The sequence below is a fragment of the Medicago sativa genome, chromosome 2, assembly GCF_051527215.1.
Source record: "Medicago sativa cultivar Bolivia chromosome 2, Bolivia_mono, whole genome shotgun sequence".
NCBI lineage: Eukaryota > Viridiplantae > Streptophyta > Magnoliopsida > Fabales > Fabaceae > Medicago > Medicago sativa.
This window is the reverse complement of record NC_140750.1, coordinates 73,721,804-73,731,791: the sequence shown is the minus strand read 5'-3', so window position 1 is coordinate 73,731,791 and position 9,988 is coordinate 73,721,804. Positions and strand designations below refer to the sequence as shown.

Sequence of the window (9,988 nt, the reverse complement as noted above, 5' to 3'; positions counted from 1 at the left end):
TCTTGACTTTCAGACTTAGAACATATTCCCCCGTTATAAAATATAAGTTGTTCTAGGAAAAAAAAATTGTCTCAAATTACAAATTGTTTTTACAATAATAATGAAATATTAATGTTACTTTTTCCATTATACTCTTAACTATTTATTACTCTTTTATTTTAATTCTTGAATTTATCTTTCACATACAATTTAATTTATTAAGGACAAATTTGTAAAACAACTTATAATGTTTTTTCATCAAAATTAATTATATTACTTAATACGTGTAAAATGTTCATAATATCTTATAGTAATTTAGAACGGAGGGAGTATACTAGACCTTGTTATAGTCATCTGCATGACACTAAATAGAATCGCACATGCAATAATGTAGTAACTATGTCATTAAAGACGTGCTAGTTTTTTTTTAGGGGAATGATGTACTAGTATTAGTATATATCAACACTTTTTAGGGGTAGTATATTTTTTTTAAGTGGTTAGAAATTTATTTTTTAAGATAAATAAGTGGAGAATTCACTTTCTCTTTCTCTATATTTTCCCTTTTCTAAACTTTAATTGTCGCAATATTTATTCTTCTTGATTTATCAAAGATGAGTGATTTAGGGATAATTTTGACCAGAAATTATCCTTTAATTGTTTTTCTTTATCTTTTAGTTAAATAAATTATTTTCAATTTTCTTTCATTTATTTTTGTGATTTAGTCGTCTGGCAAGACTTTGTTTATTTTAATTTCTTGTCTTAGTGCGACGTGTTTTTGATTTCTCATCTTAGTGGGGTGTTTATTTGATTCAGATTGAAAAATTAGTTTTGATCAAGTGCAGATTCAATCAATGACTTTTGCGTCGTCAATGTTGTAAATCGGAAAACATGAGTATTTCGGTGACTTGAATATAGTTATATTAGTAGGTATACGTACCGTGTTGTTTTATGCTATTAATTAACATAGATTATGTGAATTTGTTGGCAAATTCATGCTTTTTGTTTTTAATGACTTTGAATTTGTAATGTATTGATGTATTATATTAATTTGAATGAATGAATTTGAGCTAAGCTATAAATTGTCTTCCAATAAACATCACACAACAAATATTTGAATCTAAATCAAGTATAGAATGAATCTAAGCCTTGTATTGTTTCGTGTAGGATGAATCTAACTAAGCCTTGATCTCTACGAGGGTGATATGGTAAAAGGCATGCAATTATTTAGAGGTTTTACGTTTTGCGGCTTGTCGACGTTCTAGTTATTATAGTTGAATTGAACTTACTTACTTGTAAGAAAAACAATCATGATTGATTGGACGATATTTTATAGAATAAACCAATCAATAATCGACGCGTGTGTGGTATGGGTTAAATGAACGGGGCATCACCTTCGTCACAATTCAGGTTGTATCTTCATGATCATCCATTGTGTGGTACTTAGATAAAGAATATGGAAGTGCATACCATCCTCCAACAATTTGGACAAAAAGTTGATAATCACTATTCTAAGGTAATTAAGAAAACACTATCTTTAAAAAAATACTCTAGTCCTCATTTATAAGTTTATTTGTCATTCTTACATGTATGTAGGAAAATTATAGTGTAACTAATGTGGATATTTTATATATGATTATTAAATGTGTCGAATATTGATCTTTCAGATGTAAGAGAACAAAGTATTTGAGGGAGTAATAAGATGGTTTGAAGAGAAATATAGAGATTTGAGTGATAACTGAAAAGGAGGTTATGGGTTCAATTCTTTCTCCAAAAGATAGCAACTAACATCAATAATTTTGAAAATTAAAATTAAATAATAGATATAGTTAGAAAAAAGTTAATAAAAAATATCCCTTAATTTGCAAGGAGACTCTTACACAAAGGCAACAAAAAAAAAACTCAAGATCTTTTTTCGGTGGTATCTGGGGTTCGAACCCCGGACCTTGCATATATTATGCATTGTCCTTACCAACTGAGTTAAGCTCACGGGAACAAAACTCAGAAGATCTTATAATAAGGGACAAATTAAAAGTAGTAAATAATTAATAATTATACGCTATTAAGTCCAAGCATATAAAAGTACTAGTACTCCATCCGTTTCAAAATGAGTGTCGCTTTAGCTAAAAAAATTTGTTTCAAAATGAATGAATGTCACTTTCAGTTTCCAATGCAATAATAACTTTTTCTTTTCAATTGTACCATCCAATTAATACTCTGCACACTACTTCCAAAGTATTACTTTTAAAACTAACCAATAGTTAATAAGGATAATTTGGTAAAATAATCATTCGCTTTCTTTTAATCATTGCATTTCTTAATATGTGTGTAAACACCTAAAACGACACTCATTTTGAAACGGATGGAGTACTAGTTTTCTTCTCTTTTTGATAAAGAGGAAAAATAACAAAGAAAGTTAAGGAACAAAACATGGGAAAAAATTCATCTAAAATCATCAGCCAATAAAAGTTGTAAGCTAGCAATGGGGAAACTCCCCCAATCACTCAATATAAAATAATCGATATGTTGTTTTCTTGAGCATTTTATTTCCACCGAAAACAAAATAAATTAGATCAATACATCAAATAAAATTTCCAAAACTTTTATTTTCCTTTTATGAATACCATTTTCCTGCATATGAATTTCCTTACTTAGAGCAATCCATGCCATTAGAGATAGGAAAGCTGAGAGTAGTGTTACACATAAGAGGAACAGGGCCGTTCCTACGAATCTGGAGTCTCGGTGCTGGAAGTGAAATGAGGTCCGTAATAAAATAAAGATGTATTTTTTTTTTTAAAAAGAACAATGTTCTATTTAAATTTTTTAAAAGATAAATACAAGGTGCCGTATATATGCGGTACAACCAAAGGTGAAAATCACTACTATATACATGAGAAACCTCAAACCACCCTCCCAAAAAAACATCCACCTAACAACAAAAGTAAGAGGACTCAACTCAATTCTTTTTTTTTTTTTGGTACAAAGAGGACTCAATTCTAATAGGCGTAAAACAAAACAACAAAAAAGGAAAGTGGAAACTTGCACAGAACCACCAAAAATAGAGAATAACCAAAAACTTATAAAATTAGAAATAGAACAGTGTCAGTGTTGTTTTGGAAAGGGAAAAACATTAATCTCTATTTAAACTTGTATAACTTATAAAATTATACATGTTAATCTTCATTTGAACTTGTCAGCCTCATAAAATTCATAAAATTAAACCATAAATCAGCCAATTTAGCAATTTGAAAAACTCATAAAATTAATCTCTATTTGAAGAACTCATAAAATTAATCTCTATCAATCTCTATTCCAGCATTTAGCAATTTTAACATTCAACAAAAATCAGTCAATTCTATGAAAGGAAGTAAAAGAAATCAACAAAAGAGAGGTTATTTACATAACAGAGTAACAGTGTCATTGTTGTTTTGGAAAGGGGAAAACGACAATAGGATGGTCGATGATGATGATGGTATGGTCAGAAATCGAATTGGTTGAGAGATGCAGTCGGAGGAAACGTTTGAGTAGTCGGCAGTCGCGTTTGAACCATGAAGGAAGAAGAAAAACGAAACACTGATGGTGAGAGGAATGGAACGCGCGCGTTGGTATGTATCAGAGAAAGAGTATTTTTTTTTAGTGGGGGGTACTGGGCTATAAATTTTTTTTTGAGGCCCATACCCTGGGGAGGCTCGGTGCTATAGCGCTGCTTGCACATGGTCCGGCCCTGAAGAGGAAGATCTTGTATTCTAGAAGGGTCCAATGCTAGTGTTGTCCCCTTCATCATGGCTTGAATACACCAACAAATGAACCTAGGATTTATCCTGTGTTTGGCTAATATGTTAAGTTTGTCTACGTGTTGGCAACATCTTCTCAAGGGTATACCATAACCGTAAATTTCATTTGAATCCCCCACCAAGTATGGCAAGCAATTTGTGAAGTATTCAAATATACGTTCACAAATAGAGAAAGTAAATTCATGGTACACTTTTGTTGCATTTGCATTGTTTGATACAAAAATTAGAGACATTGATAGTAATAGTACTATGATGTACACAATGCGATCATTAGCCATTGTGTTAGAAGAGAAAATGCTTAGGATGCGGTTTTTATATGTTTTGTTTATAATAACTACTTATGCGATCAAATTTATAATTTCTGTGATTGTGTATAACTATGTTTAATTAACCACCTTTGTCAAAAAATAAATTAATTAACCACAACTATGCTCCTTAAATTCCTCAAAACCGTTGATTTATACACTTTCCCTCGAGGAAAGCATTGTTTCCATAGTTTGTGCTGTAATGTAACCAAAATGATAATATAATAATACAATTAAACTTGTTAAAAAAAAATACAATTAAAAAAACAATTGTTTTGACCATATAGTTGTCAAATGAATTGATCCAATCTGTCTTAATTTGATGGACTAACATACATTCAAATAGGTTAGATCGATCAAGTCCATTTGCTATACGGAATCGATACATTAAAGCTTTGTTTGAGAGTTTGGAGGGGAGGAAAAGGGAGTGACTCAAATGTGGAAAATTATTTCCATTGCATGTTAGTATTGAAGAACCAATCTACATGTGATGTTGTGTTTGAAGAACAATACTCGTGAGTCATGACAGTGTAACTAAGTTTTATAAAAAAATAAAAAATGGTGTACCGTGAAGATTTTGCTGATCCAACCAACTACAACGTCTCCATAATTTCCTGAACGTTGTTGTGGGCATAAAAATGGGACAAAGAAATCACAAACTTGGGTCACACGATCTTGTATTTATCTCATCACATTATTCAAGGGATCTTGGATCACAAATTGTACTAATAATTCGATGTTCATACCCAATTTGGCCTTGGCCTTGGCCTATATGTTTGAAATTCTTTGGTGCGTTACTTCAAGCTTTAAAAAACATAGATTGTGTTAAAAAGATTTAGAGATTTTTAAATTTTTTTTGAAGTTATTTATGTTTGTTTATTTCACATAAAAATCACTTTAAAAAAAAAAATTAACTAGTTTATGTGTTATTTCGTTGTGTTTGAAAAAAATAGATTTTGAAAAAAACTAATCCTAATAGCTTATTTTTTAAAAAAATAACTATGTTTTAATAGTTATATATTTTTCCAGTTATTTGATTCAATGTAGAATATTTATCTTTTTTTTCTCTTGCCTCCTTTGCCCTCAATTATTTGGTTGCTTTAAAAACATTGAGACACCTTTGGGCTTTGTGTGGATTATATGCAATGATTCAGGTCATAATACTTTCAAGTTTCAAGGACATTGCAAGAGTTAATTAATTCAAGGACACTTATGAGACCACTCATCTCAATGGAGATTAGTTCTGTTTGAGAGCACAAGCTTGAGGTCCATCATTCCAATGACAAACAATTGGACGACTTATTAGGAGTTTGTAATAACTTATAAGACAAAAAAATAATTTATACTCCCTCCGTTTTTTAATATAAGCAAAATTGACTTTTTAGGTTCATTTATTTAATGATGAATGTGGTCCATATTATGAACCACATTCATCATTAAATGAATGAACCTAAAATGTCAATTTTGCTTATATTTAGAAACGGAGGGAGTATATGGCAAGGCTTTAATTGATGTAAAAGGCTATTTTGTGCATTATTATGTATTTAAATGCAACTGGAGGGTTTTATTTAGATTACTTATGAAACAAGTCAATACATGTCATGTAAAAAAAAGGGAATCTGACACTTATCGCTATCTAACATCAAATTTTGGCTACCTATCATCTATTTATTTTATGGTCAAGAACTATCAACATGTCTCCAAGAAAACATCAATTGCCTTTTTGATAGACAGTGTCGGTCCTAACATTTTACGGGTCTTAGGCTTAGTATGAGAAAATGGTCCCTAACATAAACATCATAATCTTTTTTCCCGATAAACAATGAATGACGCATGCATTATATATGGTGGTTGACAAAATATTAGCCATTTTTGATCACTAATCTCACCATTTCTTAATTTTCTTGAATAAATGACATATGAAAAAATACATGAAATATTTGTCATTGGGAAATTAAGATTCATTTCTCTAGCAGACCCTTTTTCAACCAGAATATCCCTTGACGTGTTATCAAGATTCTCCCGATTTCTAAGATCATAAATATTAAAATGAGCAATTTTAGTATTAGATGCATTATACACATCATCACCAATATATCGGACAAAGGATTTGGCACTCTTGATGTGTTTTGCCGATTTTGTGTTTGAGTTTTTGCAGAGTTTTCGTTTTTCTGTTGTGATGTGTTTAAGTTTGCTAAATCTTTAAGTTGCTATCTAGACCCCCTTTAAAATTGGTTTAAAGGCTGCTGTATGAAGCTTTGGTACTGCTGACTTTTGGGCCCTTTTGATGCATTTCCTATACAAACCCTCCTTATAAATCATGTATTACTATATACACCCACATATAAAATAGTTTTTTGGCCCCCCTACAGACATGTGCCCTAGGTTGTCACACCATGATGGGCCTATGCCCAAGGTCGGCCCTGCTGATAGACAACATCTTTGAGATTCTTCCGAGATGAGGTACTAAATATCATTACAAGTTATTATAAATAATGAATAAAAACATGCCTTGTCTGTGATCATAACACGAAAATGTAGCTTCGAAAAGGAAAGAGTTGCTGCTCTTCTCCTTCATCTTTCCTTTCAGGAACTATTATTGGAGGTGGTGCTGGAGAAATTATTGAGATGAGGCGTAAACTATGTCGTTCTCTTTAAGACGTTTCACAATACTGAAAAAAAATGCAAACAGATTATCAACTAAACCGACTCTAGGATAAAATGGCTTAGTTACAATTGTATAGGATTCCTACTGCAATGTATGATATGTTCTAGAAACACACTCTCTATATGATATTTTAGACCACTCGATATGGTACAAGACCAGTCTAACTTCTGAAGGGACAAACAAAGAGACAGTTGAAGAAACTTTTTTTGAAGGGACATAAAAAAAGAGGGAGAAGGCGACTCGTAAGAGTGTTGAACACAAAAAGGAGAAGAGAGAAAACTCTCTAACTACAAAATTGTTATGGTACATTTTGAGAAACGAGGTCAAGGGTATTTTATACACAACATCCCTCCTCATCCAAACGAGCCACCTTTTATAAAGATAAAACCATGAAGGATTTACACCAAAAATGAACAATACCTCAAAGGTGGTGTGGTGAACTGAACTTGGAAGGAAATATTGGCATTGTCTATGGGAAAAGCCCATCAGCTCTCATTGCCTCGATTGGAGATTGTCCCGATACATCTTAAAGCCCCACATTGCTTTGGAATTGAGGTCAAGAGTTGTTTGTAAACAACACACACTCCTCAATCAAACAAGACATCTTTTATAAAAGAGAAAACTGTGAAACAAATAATACATCAAAAGGTGGTATGATCAACTTGACGTTGGAACGAAACAAAAATCAATAAAAAAAACCAATGCAATTGTTGAGTTTTTCTTTTGTCGAGAAAACTGTAAGATGAGTTTTGATCAGATTAATAATCTTTTTATGCATCAAACATTTATATTTTATATGGGTTCCTTAATTTTTAATTTGCCTAACCGACAATGATTGAATCAAAGTTTTGATTGTGCGTGCTGTTAACATTTATATGGATCATTGTTAAAATTTTAAACGATTTTTAAATATTAGTTCATCTTAGATTATATGAAATACTTTTCCATTAGAAGCAACCATTTTTTTACTAAAAATATAGAAATTTGCTCATAATTTTGTTCCAAGAAGAATGACACGTCACATTCAACATATATTTGCTAGCTGCAGGTAGTAAGTATGGACCCCTATGGAGTGAACTTGAGCCAGCCAACCAGGTGTGTGAATATGGCGCCACGAGCTTAATCAATTCATATGACAATTATATATGATATAAAGTCTCCAGCACACATGCAACACGTATACAATTTTCTATTTTTGTATTCCAATAAAAACAAAATATAATTTATACCACATGATCAATTGTTTGTTGACATAATCAATACTAGTTGTTAAGTTATGAATAACTATTACAATGATCTAAGTGGAACTGAATTTGATCCTTTAAGTAATGTTGTTCATGGTGTATGGAAGAAAGAATGTGATTGAAAAGCAATACTCCACTAAAAATGTTTGGCCAAATTCTCCAACAAAAATAAATGATCAACAAAATGAGTAAATACTTTGCACGAATAATATAGTGATAAAAATTAGAAAGTTATCAATCACAAAAAATGTTTCTCCAACTCCAAATTTGATATCAACATTATATTTTTGGTTTTTTACTTTTATATTATTTTTTCCTCTTCTTGATTTCTACACTACACATATTTGAGTCGTATATTATACTATGTTTGATTTGTATGTGTCTAAATAACACATCTCTAATCCCCTAAAAAAAAATCTCTAATACAGCATATATTTTATTTGGAAAAGTAGTCTACTAATTAAGACTACAGATCTGAATGTATAAAATATCAACGAAGAGGCTACGTAAGCTAAAAGTCTATAAAAAAAACATGGTCGGTTGGTTTATCTTATCCTTGTCCTTTACTTCAAACTATACACACCACAAAATATATTTATTCAAAATAATTTTTTTCTAAACAATGTACTAAAAATAGAAAAATGCTAACAAATATCTTTATGAAACTCTTTAACAACCTTTAAGTAGTTAGTTTTTATTTTTTTTGAAGAAGTAGTTAGTTTTTATTAAAATTGATGTATTCAATGCATTAAAAATTGAACTATTTAACTTTTTATATATTTTTTTTATTAAAAATTCTTAAAGAGTGTCTTTGGAACATTTGTTAACAGGACCCTTAAAAATAATAAGCAAATTGATGTTTTATTATTGGCCACACATACACGTTTAATTTAATTAAAATGTATCGTGAGGGGGACTTTTAAGTTGAACCACACCTTTGTAAATTTTTAACGAGTGTTTTTTAAGCACTTTTTAAAGATCTTAAATGATAAATTTTTATAAAAATGTATACTCAATATATTGAAAATTAAAATATTTGATTTTTTTTAAGGAATACTGTTATAATTTGAAATTATTAACGGGTGCATAATGACACTTGTTAGCAAAACTTGTGGTTAACTAAGACAATAATTTGATTGATGTCAGATTAAATACGTTGTAATTTCATAAATCTAAAATCTAAAATGTTGTTTATAATTAAGACCGACAAAAGTAATACATATTAATTTTTTTTTTGAGGGAATAGATAAATGTATTGCATTTCATTAGTTAAAATGTTTCAAATACATGAAGATGCATCATATATGTCCCCAGGAGTTTAACTCAGTTGATAAGACAATGTATAATGTATGCAAGATCCGAGGTTCGAACCTTGGACACCATCAAAAGAAAAAGATCCATCATCTATAATATGGAAGCTAGAATTTAATGTGACTCTTATAGCTAACTTGTAAGCGATCTCATTAAATTGTTTTCTATTGAAATCATACATATTAAAATTTTGTGTACTACTTCTTCCGTCCTACAATAGATGTCCTATTTGAAAATGTGCACTATTGACCTAATGTATTTTGATCGTCGTTTTCTACTAATATACAAATATAAATAATATCATATAAGATGTCATTGGTTTCATCTCGATGAATATTTTCAAAATATCAAATTTTTATAATTTTTTTCTAATAGATTAGTAAAATTATTTAAAATCAAAATTTTGTATTAGTATGTATAACAAGGTCAACTGTGTCACTTTTTTTTCAAAAAAAAGGTCAACTGTGTCACTTAATATGAGATAGAGGAGAGAGTATATTTTTTAGAATGCAAAAATAATTTTAGGGTTGACCATGAAAAAACATGTGTATGAAATAAAACATGGTTGAAAATTGTTATCCTCATCAATGTCATATTCACATTTATAAAACGTGTTCTTGTCTTTATTCATCTTCTTGTCCTTTTCTTCTATGTGAAAACAACAAAAGTTCACATTTTTGCACACAACCT

At 30.3% G+C, this 9,988-nt stretch overlaps 1 long non-coding RNA gene across 1 annotated transcript; it reads left to right on the top strand.

Annotated features, from left to right (window-relative positions):
* Window positions 1-5,414, top strand: LOC146950588 (uncharacterized). Its single transcript, XR_015027601.1, has 3 exons — window positions 1-906; window positions 1,144-1,492; window positions 5,230-5,414. It is a non-coding gene; the product is annotated as an uncharacterized LOC146950588 (long non-coding RNA).
* Window positions 5,415-9,988: the final 4,574 nt, after the last annotated feature.